The sequence below is a fragment of the Podarcis pityusensis genome, assembly GCF_964106645.2.
Source record: "Podarcis pityusensis genome assembly, chromosome: 8".
Taxonomy (NCBI): Eukaryota; Metazoa; Chordata; class Lepidosauria; order Squamata; family Lacertidae; genus Podarcis; species Podarcis pityusensis.
In genome coordinates this window covers 86,050,339-86,068,682 of record NC_138033.1, presented here as the reverse complement: position 1 = coordinate 86,068,682, position 18,344 = coordinate 86,050,339, and the positions used below count along the sequence as shown (strand labels likewise).

Genomic DNA, 18,344 nt, shown 5'->3' with positions numbered 1-18,344 from the left:
GGTGATGTGGGGAGGGAGGGAGGGAGAAGTCAGGCTGTTGGGCACGAGAGATTCAGCCTTTTCTGTGGTGGCCCCATGGCTGTGGAGTGCCTTGCCTCCTCCTTGCTGTTGTTTAAAGGTAAAGGTAAAGGGACCCCTGACCATTAGGTCCAGTCATGGCCGACTCTGGGGTTGCGGTGCTCATCTTGCTTTACTGGCCGAGGGAGCCGGCTTACAGCTTCCGAGTCATGTGGCCAGCACGACTAAGCCGCTTCTGGTGAACCAGAGCAGCGCACGGAAACGCCGTTTACCTTCCCGCCAGAGCGATACCTATCTACTTGCACTTTGACGTGCTTTCGAACTGCTAGGTTGGCAGGAGTGCTGTTGTTTAGGTGGGCTCTAACAATGTTTCTATTCATTACTGCTTTTAGCAAAGGTGTGGGAAAAGACAGAACTGGGTTTTGGAAGTGAAATGTTTTACTGTTGCTATTTTATTATTATTGTGTTGGTTGCTATTTTATATGGTTTTATACATGGGAAGATTTGGGGTGACATGTCATACTCCAAGTAGATCCACTGTAATGGGTGGATTTAAGTAACTTGTGTGATTGATTCGATATGGTGGACCTCTAAGCTGCCCCTGTTGCTGTGGAATATACATGCCACCCTATTCTGTTTGCTTCAGATAGTTATTTTGAGAGCCCCAAATGTGCTGCTAAATTGCCTCACAACAGGAGCACCTCTAAACGATGGGAAGCATCTATAGGGGTTGCTTCATTGCCCACGTAAACATCATTTGATGTGAATCTTAATTTATTTTCACTCCAAATTGCTTTTTGGGTGCAAGGGATGACTCTTGGATAAACATCTGTGGGGTTTCTTAAATGATTTTTGCATATGAAGTGCAGAGAAAAATATTTTAATTTTAAAGAAATTTAATTTCAAGAATTGGACAGAATGAGGGCTTCTTTCTCCATCTTCTCCCTTCTCATCCTTCAGAACTGTTTTCTGACTCCTCGGGAAGATAGGGGTGGTCTGGAGAAGAGAGAGAGACTGAAGTTGATAAAACAAGAAACTTAATCTCAGGATGTGGGATCGAGCCCCACTTTGGGCAAAAAAAATCCTGCATTGCATGGAGTTAGACTAGATGACCCTCATGGTCCCTTCCAACTATTCTATTCTTATGATTTTTCAGGAAGAACAAGAACCCCCTCCAGAGTGTTGGGAGGTTTTTTGCGGGTATATTCTGCAACCTCTCGTTGATGCAATAATAATGCATTAGGGACAAAACAATTAGTCAGTGGAATAATGTCTGAACTGTTCAGTATACATCCAGCTCTATTGCACTTCATCAATAACTGCATCAATAAAATTTTGCAGAATACTCCCCCCCCCCAAAAAAAAAACAACCCCAGTCTGTAGTGGCTCCATCTTCTCCCTTCTCATCCTACAAACTCTTTTCTGGCCCTGTTTGCTTTGCAACAAAGTCCTCCCCCCTTCAATGGGCTGGGGGCTGCTGCAACTGGAAACCAGGCAGGCGGCCATATTCCCCCTGCAAAGTCTCAGCTGGAGCATGGCTGTTCCATGTTGAAATGCTGTTCAGGTGAGACATTGTGAGGGAACTTGGTGGCTCCTGCCCACTTGAACTGGGGGGGGGGGGTTGCTTTAAAGTGAGAAGTGGGAGAGTGCCCCCACGTTTACCTGGAAGCACCCAACCCCCAAACGTTGACTTCTTCCTGTCCCCCCACTCCATCACCACCAGTGAAAAAGTTGCCCCCAAATTCCTTCCATTTTGCCACCAGCAGACGAGGTGAGAGGGCCTTGTTTCCTCAGCCCTAGAAGTACAAGCCCAGGCAATGGAGTCTTCTTGCTGGCCTTTCTTCAGATTGCAGCTGGAGAAAGATGCTTCCTCCTTCTTCCCATTCTTATGGTGTCTTTGTTCTGCATGCAGGCATTTCAGAACAACTGGCACACACACACACACACACACCCTTTGGTTTGGCTCCTGTCTGCTCTGTGTAATAGGATGTTGAATGAAACAGCTGGCAGATGCTTTGTAGTTAAACAACAGGGACAAAAGCATTTTTCTGGCTGAGGATGGAAGGGTAGCATTTCTCAGTGGCCTTTGCGGGAAGTCTTAGGTTTAATAAAACTGTTTCATAACCAAGATAGCGGGTGATGACAAATACCGCTCCAGGGCTAAGTGGCAGAATTCGGGGCTGTTTTGACACAGTTTGGGAACTGGCGAGCGAAATCAGACAGATAGATGCAGCCTGATGTTCTTTTGTGGGCAGGTGCAGATCCCCCCCCCCCACACATTACAATAGATGTGAGAAAAGGAAGTGCTTCCTTTCTGTCATTTCCTATAAGCCTGAATGAAAACTTTAATGGCCATTCTCCTCCTCTTCCTCCCCCCAATCCCTGAAACTGTTACTCTGCAGTTCTGGGGGCTCTCTGTCAAATTATAATTCCAGGATGCTTTGGTTAGCTGGAGGTGGGGAACCAGGGTATTCATAGTTCCAGGTTATGAAATGGATATGTTTAGGGAATAGCAAGGCCTTGTGTTTTCAAAAATGAAACCTGATGGGGGCATCAGTGGATGATGCTCAACCCTTGATGTGCTCCTCTCAAACTCCTTCTGTTCTCAATTTATTGTCTTCATTACACAAGTCTGATTGTTCTTCTGCTGAGCAGGATTCTTTTGCCATGTCATGGAGACCTCAGCTCTTGCCCTCCCGTATGTTATGACTGGAAGAAGGTGAACCCGGAGCAGAGAGGCAAAGGGCACTCTCCAATGGATATTCAGCACCTCTGTATTTTAGGTTTATTGAGAGGAGGCATGGTCCAGAACTCATTCAGGAACAGCAAATCCTTCGGGACTCCATAGGTGGCCTTTGTTTTTGCCGCACAGGGATTGTGGGGTTAAAGACTTTCTCAAGTGGGAGGTGGCTTTCCCCAGTTGTTTGCTCTGGCTACTGTGATCGGTGTGGATTCCACCAGTTAGGACAACTTCCTCTGGACAACAGAGTCCTTCTCTTCCCAGTATCTTTCTCATAAGAACAAAAGAATAGCCTTCTAGATCAGGCCAGTGGCCCATCTAGTCTAGCATCCTGCTCTCACATTGGACGACCAGATGCCTGTGAGAAACCAGTAAGCAGGATTTGACCCCATGAGCCCTCTTCCCTCTGTGGTTTCCAGCAACTGGGATTCAGAAGCAGTGCTTCCACCAGCCGTGGAGGCAGAGCCATCCTGGCTAATACTCATCAATAGCCCTCTCCTTCTCCATCAATTTGACTAATCCTCTTTTAAAGCCATCTGAGCTAGTGGCCATTACTGCCTCCTGTGAGAGTGAGTTCCATAAATTAGCTCTGTCTCCTGAATCTTCCAACCTTCAGCTTCATGTTCACAAATTCTAGTGTTAACAAGAGAAGGAGAAAAGCTTTTCTGTGTCCACTTTCTCCACGCCATGCATAATTTTATAAACTTCTTCCATGTCCCCTCTTTTGACCATTTGTCCGGAGGAGGAGCAGGCTAGTTCTGAAACCCTGCCCTGATTTCAGCCCCAGGGTCTAATACCCACCACTCCTGGTATAATGTAGAGTTACTCCACAAGTATCTGCTGGGTCAGGTCAGTGGCCCGTCAGGTCCAGCATCCAGTTGTTATGGCGGCCAACCAGATGCCCATGGGAAGCCTGAAAGCAGGACCTGAGTGCAACAGCCCTCTCCTCTTCTGGAGTTTCCAGCATTCGGAGCACTGTCTGGGTGCTACTTAGTAAACAGGGTGCATGAAGGGAGCGGAAAATGCTGCTGTGGAAAATAGTTGGAAAGCTTCTCTTGTCACTCAGCAAATAGTTAAAATATGGAACTCGCTCCAGCAGGAGGCAGTGATGGCCACCAACTTAGGTGGCTTAAAAAGGCGATGGGGCAAATTCATGGAGGAGAGGGCTATTGAGGGATACTAGCCACTACAGGTGTACTCTGCCACCAGTGTCAGAGGTAGCAGCGCTTCTGGATTCCAGTTGCTGGAAACCACAGGAAGGGAGAGCGCTCTTGGGCTTGGGTCCTGCCTGAGGGTTTCACACAGGCAGCTGGTTGGCCATTGAGAACAGGATGCTGAACTAGATGGGTCATTGGCCTCACCCAAATGGCTCACTTTATGTTTTTATGGTGATCTTTCTTGGCTGTTCTGAGTCACATCTTCTAACATGTCAGAAAGACCTGAAAGTTTTTGTCAGTTCAATGACAAATGTGTGATATTCTCTTGCTTGTGTCCACACACACCTCCGGCAGTTTTGAAACTGGTGAGCCATACTGTGGCTGCGTGAGAGAGGTGAGTGATCCATTAGTGGTGAGTGAAGTTACACCTGGCATCCCTCACACCTAGGTTGTGTTTGGTTAAGGCTAGATCCACACCTGCCACATCTCAAACGTGGGCTGTTTTTGATTAGGCTAAATCCACTCTCGGTTCCAAACCTTGCAAATGAAATGCTGGAATGCAGTCTCCCAGGGGAGGCTTTCCATTTCATCCAGTGTTTTTATAAGATCTGTTCTGACATTACAAAATAAGATTGAACTTCCAAACTGAATTTTTTTTAGGGTATTGCTGTTTCTCCTTTTGTCAGCGCTGCTGGAACAGCCTGAGCAATTCTATGAATGACACTGGCATTTGTCATGTTCTCTTTAATATTATATTCTGTGCCTATCTGACAAAACTCTTTAAGATTGCCGTGTCTGGTATTTCAATTTTTGGACTACTCAGCTTGGGGTTTTCTTATAGCAATATTATAGAAGGCAAACATATGCATATGGTGACGAACGAAATGCCAGTAGCCACATCAGTCCTTGTGACATATTGATGCTGATAGTTTCATAGAATTGTAGACTCAAAGGTCATCTAATCCAACCCCCTGCAATGCAGAAATCACAGCTAAAGAAGCCCTGACAAATGGCTATCCAGTCTCTCTTTGAAAACCTCCAGTGAAAGGGAGTCCACCACCTGCTGAGGTTGTCAATTCCATTTATTGTTAGGATCCAGAGAACATGATTGCCTTGTCTGGCCACTCAGTACCCATGGATACCAAATGCGTGAGTGAGCTCTCTAGAACGCTTCCAGATAGACCTGCTCCCTAGATCACCACAATCACCTCCACAGCCAGTATATGACTGATGTAGATCTTGTTTGGGACCCACGCTGCTGAGCAGCTGAATATGACTAACACTGCTGAACAAGGACTAGCTCCTGGAATTTTTGTCATGTCTAAGACAAACATCATTAACAATATCTGGCGATAACCAGCCGTTCCCCTCCCCCACCAACCCCAGCAGCAACACCTGCTTGTAATTAGGTGAAGTATTTTGCATTATTTGGGAAACAGCTGCTATCTATCTCCACTTGCAACATCCTTGCTCTGCCTTAGAATCATAGAATCATAGAATCATAGAGTTGGAAGAGACCACAAGGGCCATCGAGTCCAACCCCCTGCCAAGCAGGAAACACCATCAGAGCACTCCTGACATATGGTTGTCAAGCCTCTGCTTAAAGACCTCCAAAGAAGGAGACTCCACCACACTCCTTGGCAGCAAATTCCACTGTCGAACAGCTCTTACTGTCAGGAAGTTCTTCCTAATGTTTAGGTGGAATCTTCTTTCTTGTAGTTTGGATCCATTGCTCCGTGTCCGCTTCTCTGGAGCAGCAGAAAACAACCTTTCTCCCTCCTCTATGTGACATCCTTTTATATATTTGAACATGGCTATCATATCACCCCTTAACCTCCTCTTCTCCAGGCTAAACATGCCCAGCTCTCTTAGCCGTTCCTCATAAGGCATCGTTTCCAGGCCTTTGACCATTTTGGTTGCCCTCCTCTGGACACGTTCCAGTTTGTCAGTGTCCTTCTTGAACTGTGGTGCCCAGAACTGGACACAGTACTCCAGGTGAGGTCTGACCAGAGCAGAATACAGTGGCACTATTACTTCCCTTGATCTAGATGCTATACTCCTATTGATGCAGCCCAGAATTGCATTGGCTTTTTTAGCTGCCGCGTCACACTGTTGGCTCATGTCAAGTTTGTGGTCAACCAAGACTCCTAGATCCTTTTCACATGTACTGCTCTCAAGCCAGGTGTCCCCCATCTTGTATTTGTGCCTCTCATTCTTTTTGCCCAAGTGCAATACTTTACATTTCTCCCTGTTAAAATTCATCTTGTTTGTTTTGGCCCAGTTCTCTAATCTGTCAAGGTCGTTTTGAAGTGTGATCCTGTCCTCTGGGGTGTTAGCCACCCCTCCCAGTTTGGTGTCATCTGCAAATTTGATCAGGATGCCCTTGAGTCCATCATCCAAGTCGTTGATAAAGATGTTGAATAAGACCGGGCCCAAGACAGAACCCTGAGGCACCCCACTAGTCACTCTTCTCCAGGATGAAGAGGAACCATTGATGAGCACCCTTTGGGTTCGGTCAGTCAGCCAGTTACAAATCCACTGAGTGGTAGCATAGTCAAGACCACATTTTACCAGCTTCTTTACAAGGATATCGTGAGGCACCTTGTCAAATGCCTTGCTGAAATCAAGGTAGGCTACATCCACTGCGTTCCCTTCATCTACCAGGCTTGTAATTCTGTCAAAAAACGAGATCAGGTTAGTCTGACATGACTTATTTTTCAGAAATCCATGCTGACTATTGGTGATCACAGCATTCCTTTCTAGGTGCTCACAGACTGTTTGCTTAATGATCTGCTCCAGAATCTTCCCTGGTATTGATGTCAGACTGACTGGGCGGTAATTATTTGGGTCCTCTCTTTTCCCCTTTTTGAAAATAGGGACAACATTTGCCCTCCTCCAGTCTGCCGGGACTTCACCTGTTCTCCAGGAATTCTCAAAGATGACTGCCAGTGGTTCTGAGATCACATCTGCCAGTTCTTTTAATACTCTTGGATGCAGTTCATCTGGCCCTGGAGACTTGAATACATCTAAACTAGCCAAGTATTCTTGTACTATCTCCTTAGTTATTCTGGGCTGTGTTTCCTTTGCTGAATCATTTGCTCCAAATTCTTCAGGTCGGGCATTGTTTTCTTTATCGGAGAAGACTGAGGCAAAGAAGGCATTGAGGAGTTCAGCCCTTTCTGTGTCCCCTGTTTGCATTTCACCATCTTCTCCTCTGAGTGACCCCACTGTTTCTTTGTTCTTCCTTTTGCTACGAACATACCCATAAAAGCCTTTTTTGTTGCTTTTAACCTCTCTAGCAAGCCTGAGTTCATTCTGTGCTTTAGCTTTTCTGACTTTGTGTCTACACGTGCTGGCTATTTGTTTGAATTCCTCTTTGGTGGTTTCCCCCCTTTTCCATTTTTTGTACACATCCTTTTTAAATCTTAACTCAGTTAAAAGTTCTTTAGATAGCCACCCTGGCTTCTTTAGGCACCTTCCATGTTTCCGTCTCATTGGTATTGCCTGACGTTGTGCTTTTACTATCTCCCTCTTAACAAACTCCCAGCCATCATGAACTCCCTTTCCTTTTAGTATTACTGTCCATGGGATCTCACCCAGCACTTCCCTAAGTTTTATGAAGTCAGCTTTCTTAAAGTCAAGAAATTGAGTCCTAGTATGCTTGGCTGCTCCTTTCCGCTGTATAGTAAACTTCAGAAGAGCATGATCTCTCGCGCCTAATGATCCTTCCACTTCTACCCCACTAACCAGGTCATCAACATTGGTTAGGACCAGATCTAAAATGGCTGTTCCTCTTGTTGCTTCTCCCACTTTTTGGACAATGAAGTTGTCTGCAAGGCCAGTGAGGAATCTGTTTGACCTTATGCTCTTGGCTGAGTTTGACATCCAACAAATATCCGGGTAATTGAAGTCCCCCATTACTACTATCTCCCTTCCTTTTGCATGCTTGGCCATCTGTTCCAGGAAAGCATCATCTATGTCCTCCGTTTGGCTTGGGGATCTATAGTAAACTCCCACAATGAGGTCACTCTTATTCTTCTCTCCCTTAATTTTGACCCAAATGCTCTCACTTTGGCTTTGAGGTTCTAAATCTTGGATCTCTTCACAGGTATACACATCCCTGACATATAACGCCACTCCTCCTCCTTTCTTGTCTGGTCTGTTTCTCTGAAATAGATTGTATCCCCCCATTATTACATTCCAGTCGTGGGACTTATCCCACCAGGTTTCAGTGATGCCTATTATGTCATATTTAGTTTGCTGTACCAAGAGCTCAAGCTCATCTTGTTTATTTCCCATGCTTTGTGCATTAGTGTACAGACATTGAAGTCCATTAATCATTCCCCCGTGTCTCTTATTTAATGATATTTTCCTCCCACCACTAGGTCTGTGTGCTGTTTGCTCCATTTGGTCTATGACATTTGGATGATCATCTTCATCAATTGATAGACTCCTACCTTCAGGAGCACTGTCTCCCTCCCCCACATTAGTCAGTTTAAAGCCCTCTTGATGAGGTTTCTGAGATTTTTGGCAAAAACATTTCTCCCAACCGTTGTGAGGTGCAGCCCATCGCTTGCCAGAAGTCCATCTTCAAGAAACTGCAGTCCGTGATCTAAGAATCCAAACCGTTCCTGTTTACACCATTTGCGAAGCCAGCTGTTCACTTCCACTATTTTCCCCTCTCTCCCTGGGCCACGTCGTTCAACTGGGAGGACAGATGAGATGACAATTTGTGCATTTAATTGCTTCAATTTCCTGCCCAGAGCCTCGTAGTCTCTTTTGATCTTCTGGAGGCTATTGCTTGCAGTGTCATTGGTTCCCACATGAACCAAGAGGAAGGGGTATTTGTCAGTGGGTTTTATGATTCCTTGCAGTCGTTCAGTTACATCTTGGATCTTAGCCCCGGGGAGACAGCACACTTCCCGAGACATCTTGTCAGGCCCACAGATCACTGCTTCTGTTCCCCTCAGTAGGGAATCCCCTATCACCACTACACGCCTCCTCTTAGGTTTGGTCGGGGTTCTTCCGTGAGCTGCCCGTTCCAAGGTCGCCTGCACATTCCCTGAGGACTGACTTTGCTGCTCGTCTTCATATACCTGATCGACTGTAATGAGGGAGAGATCCTCAAATGGAGTCTGCTCATCGTCTTCCATGCTAGGGGAGAGGACCTCAAAGCGATTGTGTATTTCTAAACAATCAGAGTGAACCCTGGGCCTCCTACTTCTTTGAGTCACGTTTCTCCATATATCTGGCTCCTGTGTTGGTGAACTAGCCTCCTTCTCAGGGGAGTCCCCTGTCTCCTCCTTGGTGGAGACAGTGTGCTCTGTTGCTTCCAAGAAGAGCTCCAGCTCTCTAATTCTTTGGAGCGTAGCTACACGTTCCTCCAGTTGCTGGACTTTGTCTTTTAAGAGGGCAATCAACATGCAATTGCTGCAGGTAAAGCTGCCTGCAACCTTTGGCAAGATGGCAAACATTGCGCAGGAACCGCAGGCGACGGCAGCTGTTCCCTCCCCCTCCATCTTGAGAACGTGTCGTTGGGGGTGGCTACAGTGGTCCTCCATCATAGGAAGTCCTCCAGACTGCCCAGTCTCTGCAGCAGCAAAAAAAGCCAGTGTGTGAGTGAGTCTGTTTATTTCAGAATTTATGAATCACTTTGCATTTAAAGAATACCTACTGAGTGTACAAAAATTGGATATAAATCATACTACAAATAATAAACAGTGTTAAAAACGTGAAGTCAACAATAATTAAAAGCTGCAGCATTGAAATGGACCAATTGGAGAAGGCCTGGGGTGCTGGGGGGAGAATATTGGAGACATAACACTTTGGGGACTTGCTTCACTTCTAGAAGAACATCTAGCTGTGATCTCTGCATTGCAGGGGGTTGGACTAGATGACCCTTGGGTCCCTTCCAACTCTACAGTTCTTGGCCACCTCAAAACAAAAACACTGCAATCTCTCTCCCCTTTGATTATTTTTGAATTAAATTTATGTTCTCATTAAATGATGAAGAATGGTCAGGGGTGGGAGGAGGAAACACAGGAGAAATTTTCAGCAATGCTAGTGAAAAGTGACCAGCACCAGAACCCAGGTTTAAAAAATGCTGAAAATGTGATTTGTGCTTTGCAATTTCTGTGCTGTTGCTTTTCCTTTTTTTTTTTTTTTTTTTGGTAAGCAATACTATCAGGTTGTTTCCCCTCCTGTCTCCTAGCATCCCTGCTCCACTGTAAGCTGAGTTGTGTTTGTATACACTGCAAATCTCTGCTTTCAGTTGTGTTGGGTGGGGGGGACTGGGTTCCTTGAGTTGGTTTTGTTGACATGCTGTGGAGATGATGTGACTGCATCTCCCGGCAGCCGCAGGAGAGCTGTGTGTGACATGTTTTGTCACTGTGTTCTTCTGGAGAACTGATGAGATGGAAGATGCTCTTGCTGTTTAGCAGCTGGCAGGCTTCAGGAACTGCCTTGTGTTGGCCTTGCTTGCCTCCAGCTGATCTTTCTCTTGTGCCCCTTGCGGTCCAGTTGGAGTGAACCAGATTTGGGAGGAAGGAGGTGTGCCAAGCAGGAGGGGCAGTTTAATGTAACAAAGGATGACAGTTTGGGGTTAGGTGGAAATTTGGTCAGTGAGAAGAAGTGAGGGGAGCAAATTCTGTGCTAGGGGTCATTAGGAAAGGTACTGCCAGTATCATAATGTCATTATACAAATCCGTGCTGTAGCTGCATTTGGACAACAGTTCTGGTCACCGCACTGTTGCAGAGTTGGGGAAGTGTTCAGAAAAGGGCAACCAAAATGATAAAGAGGGTGGAGCAACTCCCCTGTGAAGAAAGGGTGCAGTGTTTGAAACTTGTTAGTTTAGAGGAAAGGTGAGTAAGAGGTGACATGATAGAAGTTTAGATAATTATCAATGACATGAGAAAAGTGGATAGTTGTTCTGCCTCTCTCATAATGCTAGAACTTGTGGACATGGAATGAAACTGAATGCTGGAAGATTCTGGACAGATAAAATAAAGTACTTCTTCATGCAGCCAATCAGTTTCAGTGTATCTGAAGAAGTGTGCATGAACACGAAAGCTTATACCAAGAACAAACCTAGTTGGTTTCTAAGGTGCTACTTCCACAGGAGACACTGGTGCCCTTCAGCTTGGAATTAAAAGAGGATTAGAGTGGTACCTCTGGTTACGTACTTAATTCATTCCAGAGGTCCATTCTTAACCTGAAACTGTTCTTAACCTGAAGCACCACTTTAGCTAATGGGGCCTCCCGCTGCCGCCGCACAATTTCTGTTCTCATCCTGAAGCAAAGTTCTTAACCCGAGGTACTATTTCTGGGTTAGCAGAGTATGTAACCTGAAGTGTCTGTAACCTGAGGTACCACTGTAGACAAATTCATGGAGGAGAGGGTTCTTGGTGGCTGCTAGCCAGGATTATTATGCTCTGCCCCCACAGTTAGAGGCAGTAATGCGTCTGAATACCAGTAACTGGAAACCACAAGAGAGGAAAGCACTCTTGTTCTCAGGTTCTGCTTGGGAGTTTCCCACAGGCATCTGACTGGCTACTGAGAGAACAGGGTGCTGAACAAGATGGCTGAAACCAACAAGCTCTTCTTATGTTCTTAAGTAACTTCCATCTCTCTGGGTACATGTCAAGGCGGCCTCAGCTTCCTCAGGTCTCTTGATTTATGATGCAGGGCAACAGCCTTCGCCAACCAGGTTGGTGCCCTTCAGAAGATTTTGACTCCAGCTCCCACCAGCCCCAGCCAGCATGGCCTGCGCTCAGAGATGATGGGAATTGTAGTCCAGCGATACCCAGAGGGCCCCTAGTTTTCCCACTCCTTCTTTAGAGTTCGCTCTTACTTTGTGTGAAGCAATCCTTTCCAACACACGGGAGGACAGCGTGAAAAAGCACAAGATGCTTTTCTTAGTTGATCTTGTAGTTAAATCTCAGAGTTGGTTGATCTTTGTAAAGTCATGGGATTGCTCCTCCCTTTTGAGAATCTGGCTTCTCACAGCAGCACAGTGTCTTGTTCATAAATAATGGATTTTAGAGTTCCATTGCTTGTCCTTGGTGTCAGTCTGGTGTGGCCCGCCTCCTTCATTCTAGCTGGCCTCCAGCTGCAAATGTATAATGAAGGAAAAAAGTGTTCCTCACTCCTTATTTCAGTGTGGAGATCTGTGAGATGCAAATGGGCAGCAGCCTGCCTCCCTCCCTTCACTCTCAAATATTCCTTCTAAAGGCTGCAACAGCCAAGTCAAGTGTAGCAACAGACAAGCCTGACAGAAATGAGCTGGTGATAGGCACCTTTTCAAACCTAAAGCACATCTTGGAGACAGGATTCTGATCCTTCAAGGCAGCTGAAAGTATAAACACCCATCGTTCTCTGCTTGGTTGTGGAAAGATCTCACTTCCCTTTCCACATCCACATTTGAATTTGTACCTTATTGTCATCAGTCTCAGATGATGTCTCTTGGGCTTCTCATATTAGTGTTGTTACACATCACCCCAACCTCCAAGTGGTGAGAGACTCCAGGGGTTACAGGAATTTACTCAGCTTCAGTTTCCTTGGATTGAAGTTGTTTTTTCATGAAGTGAGTGCTGCCATGTGCTCCTACGGAGGGCATGAAAGGGATGTGCGTTTGAGAGAAGAACCTGCCCAAATTGCTACCCAGTTCTTCAGTGGTGAATTGAGAAAGTGTGTGTGCGTGTTTCAAGTCAGCCCACTGTTTTGGCCCCCAACTGTAAGGATGTGCTTACCATGTTGATGGTGGAAATGGCAGAAATGGTGTGATGGAGCCACATCAATAGTCTCCCTCAAGAAATGCAACTCCTGCTTAAGGCAGGGTGAGGCTGGCTCTGTGCAAACACACCAGCAGAGCCATTCCAGCACTCCTGCCATGATACCGCTTTAAACAGTCATGGCTTCCCTCAAAGAATTCTGGGAGCTGTAGTGTGTTAAGAATGCTGAGAGTTATTAGGAAACTCCTAATTTTGCTCCCCGAGCTACAGTTCCCAGCGTCTGACAACTAACCGTACATCAAAGGAAACTCTAGGAACCATAGCTCTGGGAAGGAACTAGGGGTCTCCTGATGACTCTCGGCACCTTTAAACTACAGCTCCCATAACTCTTTGGGTGAAGCCATGACTATTTAAAGTGGCACCATATGTGTATGGTGTGAATGTGGCCTTAATTCAGCTTGAGCCTAATACGTTAAGTCAGTGTAGGTCATGCCAGATAACAGCAGGCACTGGGCACTCTGGCAGATGCTGCTGGTACTCACCCAAGGGGCACCGTGAGGCATCCTGAGGCCTTCTGAAGACTGGCTGGTCTGGACCTGTTGTTACACCTTCCCCTGGGGAGAGGCTGCCTGTTTTTTCGAGGGACATTGCTCAGGTCTGCAGCCATTCATTCTTGTGGCAGGGGGCAGTGAGGAGTGTATGGTCAGAGGACTTGAGCAAAGCCCCAGCTAGGCCTGTGCAGGCATCATTCAAAACCAGTTTGAAGCCCATGTCATGATAACCGTTTCATTATATTTAACCGGCAATGAATTGTGAACAGCCTTCAAAACACCACAGGGTGGTATAATTGTAAGCAATTTGAGAAGTCCTGTCCCTGTGTGTGCTGATTGCTGGCTGCTGCCTTCCAAAAACCATTTTGCCTCCCCCAAAGTGAGACTGGCTGGCTGCTTCCTTCCAAGCGGCAGGAAGGAGAGGAGAGCGGGAAGTGCTGAGATGGACCATGCTCTGTCACAGCTGGCTCCCTCTGGCTGGCTGGCTGGCAGCCTTCCCTTTCAGCTGCATTTCCCCTCCCCAATCCCTCCTGTGGCAGAACAGTGCCAGCCTCAGCACCTCCCCTAAACCACAGTATTGGTGCTTTAAGAAAGAGTGCTGCCCCTCTGTCTGTGCCTTCCTTCCTTCCTTCCTTCCTTCCTTCCTTCTCCTGGTTGCTCCTTCTCTCCCTCCCTCCTCAGCTGAGGCACCGCAATCCTGCACGCTGCTGGGAAGGACAGCCCAGCCACCACTCCTTATTTCAGACATCAAGATATACTGCTGGTATATCATGATGGTTAGCTGGTGAAAAATCATTATGTTGAAAACCAGGTATCGCCCAGGCCCAACTTCTGACCTGGATGGTCCAGGGATGAGGGATGGTGGCTCACCAGGCAAAACCTCCCTCCCCCCCCCCTTCTGAGGCCAGAGAACATGCCAGGTGGGGAAAGAGTGGCCCCTGTCACTGCCATAAGCACTTCTTTCCAAGGAGGCATCATGAAATAGTCCATGGAGTCAACCCTCCTGAAATTATGCCCCAATTTTCAGCAGGGTGAAACAGCCTGCCCTTGAATTTGACCCATATCTGGAGATTTTGGAGACTGGCACCTTTGTGTACAAAACAAGTACTCCACCAGTTTTGAAAAAAGATAGGATCTGTATCTGTTTAGCAAAGAAGCTAGAATAAAGCAATTCAAATTGAGTACACATATAATCATGTAACATACAAGTGGTTGCAGGGGGCAAATAATAAGTGAGAAGTGCCAAGGTTAAGGGCCTGAAGTCAGTGTAGAGTGAGGTTTGCAATCTGAGAGGTCAACCTTCTGGGGCACATTTGCAAACTGAAGGAGCTGTTGTGGGTACCATGCACACAGGTACAACCAACAAGCACAGAGCATCTCTCTCTCCCACCCCACCCCACCCCACCCTCTCTCTCTCTCTCTCTCTCTCTCTCTCACACACACACACACACACTCAATCTCTCACACACCCGTCCCACCAAATCAGACTTGAAAAAAGCTGTATATCATTTACACCAGTTCAGGTCTCTGAGGGCGCATTTGTGCTTGCAGGGGCCACACGGGTGACCAATGAGTTAGGCTCCCCTTTGTTGATGTATCTGTGATCCCTTCCTGAGACCCTGGAGAATTTCTTTTCATCAGTGGAGGCCGTGCTCGGCAAGATGGACCAATGGCAGCTTCGTATATGAGTTCCAACAGCCAAAGTGGCAGCAGCATGTCTGATTCCCTCCAGCTGAATGAAGACTGAGCAGTCCAGCTCTCCTCTTGAAAGCAGTGGGTGGAACTGAAGAGGGCAATCCATGGCTGTGGGTCTCCCTTGCTGGCACAGAGCCTTTGTTGCCTGTGACTTGACTTGAGAGGGCTAGAAAAGGCATCCCAAAGCGTTGCATTGGCTGTCCTCCCCTTATTGCCTTCTGTTTGCTCTGCAGATCTCTAGCTGGCTGGTGCTGATAATGGCAGTCATAGCACAAAACAGCCAAAGGGCTTCAGGTTTGGGGAAGGCTGTGGAATGGGTGCTTTTAATGTTCCCAGATGCACACATTCTGAGTTGAAGACTCTGCAGGGACACTGTAAAAAATTTACAGAATCCATTTAATAAGTTGAAAAGACCACTTTAAATGATAGTGTCAGAAGCCTTCATGAAGATCCAAACAGAACAAAACAGCACAGCCTGTTTAATGGGACAAACTGAACTAGAAAACTTACAATATTTACTTTAAAAGAACACCAATCTAATCAATCACCAACAGCTGCAACACAGTGTGACATTGTGTCTGCCGGATGGAGAGCACCTTGTATGCAACACCACTAAAGGCATTGAGTTGCCAACAGCTAAGCCCTCCTCCAGACTCGCATCTATTCCTTGTTTTAATAAAATGTATCTTCAGAAAGACTTTGAAGTCCCCTGTATGTCTCTGTGTCCCCCAACCACCTTTGCTTCCGTGGTATCAAACTTCACCCACAAAGGAATGTGCTGTCCTGATTTGGCTTTTGCATGTGCCTACACAGCAAGACAGGCTGGTGCTTGCAGCTCCACAGTGAGCAACTTGCTCCAATGGAGGCTGGAGGTGAACTGGGGACTTCCAAGGCCCTTCATCCAGTTTGCTTCTAGCTGAAGGTTCTGTAAAGGGACCATCCCCTGCTGTTCTTTACACAAATGCTTTTCCAAGGCTAAGCAACAGCTTCTGCTCTCATATCAAAATGTTATTTGAGCCATGTTCAGTTGCATCTCTGACTGACAACAAGCTTCTCTCCCTGTTGCTGAATTCTTTTCTCCTGTGGTAAACCCATCCAAGTTAAATGAAATTAAAAGCAAGCAGTTAAATACTCTCTGGGTTATTGTGGAAGCAGGCACCACAAAGTGATTAATTTTGGCCCCGAACTCGGTGCTGGAACAGTAATTTATTGTCGAATCTGGAACTGATGGGCTTCTTAAGGATGGCTGATGGCAGTTTGTGTTTAATGGAATGAGGGATTTGTTCCTGTTCTCCTGTCCCATTGAGAATGTGATAAATTGGTAGCTGAACCCTTTATTAACTATCTCGTCTGTTTTGAACTTGAGCCAAATTTCTTTTCCTTACTTAACAGGTGACGTTATTGCCAGGCACTTGAGCCAAATTAATCCTCCAAGAAGCTCTGTTGAATTTGGCCCCCTTAGCAAATAGAAGATGATGTCTCTTGTCACAAAAGAATGCAAAGATTAGAGGGCTCCAGCCAAATATGAAGGTCACGCCAGGATCACTGTCAAGTGGGGTTGAAGCAAATAACAATTAAGAATCAGCCTAATGAACATGTACTCTCTTTACCCTCTTTCTTGGTCCAGCGTTAAGTACAGCTTTCCAGTACAGTCGGAAGTTGAATGGAATCCGTTCCGGAAGTCTGTTTGACTTCCAAAACATTTGGAAACCAGAGCACAGCTGATGATTGGCTGCAAGAAGCTCCTGCAGCCAATTGGAAGCCGCTGAAGCCCTGTCGGACATTCAGCTTCCAAAAATAGTTCGCAAACCAGAACAGTCACTTCCGGGCTTGTGGCATTCAGGAGTCAAAATGTTCGAGAACTAAGCTGTTCAAAAACCAAGGTATAACTGTACATGTTAACAAGCTATTTTGTTACAGATACCTTGTTTCCTCATAACCATAGTTTGCAAACTCTCTTCAAAACATGGTTCGGATCTGTGGCTTTGAGGGGAGCTGTGATTTGTGATTGGTGCACATCATGCAATGTGACTCAATGCCGGAGGAGGGGAAGGAAAAGGATGAGGGAGTCTGCTTTCAAGACTAGTTCTCAGTTAGTAAACTATGTCAAGTCCAGGAAGAAGCTGGAGCCCAAGTTATAGCTATGGCCTTATGAAGACAAGAATGTTTTCAGCTTTCCCTGTCCCGACCATGATAATGCTAGAATTCAGCTAGTGAAGAGTAAAAGGTTTCCTCAGGCAAAGGCAATGCAGTTTAAAACAACATTTGAACCATAGAATTGTAGAGTTGGAAGGAACCCTGATGATCATCTAGTCCAGGGGTCAGCAAACTTTTTCAGCAGGGGGCCAGTCAACTGTCCCTCAGACCATGTGGGAGCTGGACTATATTTGGGGGGTGGGGTGGAGAATGAATTCCTGTGCCCCGCAAAAAACCCAGAGATGCATTCTAAATAAAAGCACACATTCTACTTACCGTATTTTTCGCACTATAGGACGCACTTTTCCCCCTCCAAAAATGAAGGGGAAATGTGTGTGCGTCCTATGGTGCGAATGCAGGCTTTCGCTGAAGCCTGGAGAGCGAGAGGGGTCGGTGCGCACCGACCCCTCTCGCTCTCCAGGCTTCAGGAGAGCCCCACCGCCAGCCCCACAAGCTCGGGGGACAGCGGGAGAGGCGCAGCGCGCCCTTCCCGCTGTCCCCCGACTTGGTTAGAAGGCTGGCGGGGGGGGAGCCTGCTCCTCCCCGTCGCCAGCCCCGCAAACTCGGGAGACAGCGGGAGAGGCGCAGCGCGCCATTCCCGCTGTCCCCCGACTTGGCTAGAAGGCTGGCGGGGGGGGGAGAGAAGCCTGCTCCTCCCCGTTGCCAGCCCCGCAAACTCGGGAGAAAGTGGGAGAGGCGCAGCGCGCCCTTCCCGCTGTCCCCCGACTTGGCTAGAAGGCTGGCGGGGGGAGAAGCCTGCTCCTCCCCGTCACCAGCCCCACAAACTCGGGAGACAGCGGGAGAGGCGCAGCGCGCCCTTCCCGCTGTCCCCCGACTTGGCTAGAAGGCTGGCGGGGGGAGAAGCCTGCTCCTCCCCGTCGCCAGCCCCGCAAACTCGGGAGACAGTGGCAGGGGCGCAGCGCGCCCTTCCCGCTGTCCCCCGACTTGGCTAGCAGGCTGGGGGGGGGAGAAGCCTGCTCCTCCCCGTCGCCAGCCCCACAAACTCGGGAGACAGCGGGAGAGGCGCAGCGCGCCCTTCCCGCTGTCCCCCGACTTGGCTAGAAGGCTGGCGGGGGGAGAAGCCTGCTCCTCCCCGTCGCCAGCCCCGCAAACTCGGGAGACAGTGGCAGGGGCGCAGCGCGCCCTTCCCGCTGTCCCCCGACTTGGCTAGCAGGCTGGCGGGGGGAGAAGCCTGCTCCTCCCCGTCGCCAGCCCCGCAAACTCGGGAGACAGCGGCAGGGGCGCAGCGCGCCCTTC

General features: G+C 47.6%; 1 protein-coding gene across 3 annotated transcripts in view; it reads left to right on the top strand.

Annotated features, from left to right (window-relative positions):
• LOC308483514 (tetraspanin-15-like) overlaps nucleotides 1-18,344 on the top strand; it is a 94,760-nt gene that overhangs the window by 20,520 nt on the left and 55,896 nt on the right. The gene's annotated exons all lie outside the window — the stretch shown is intronic.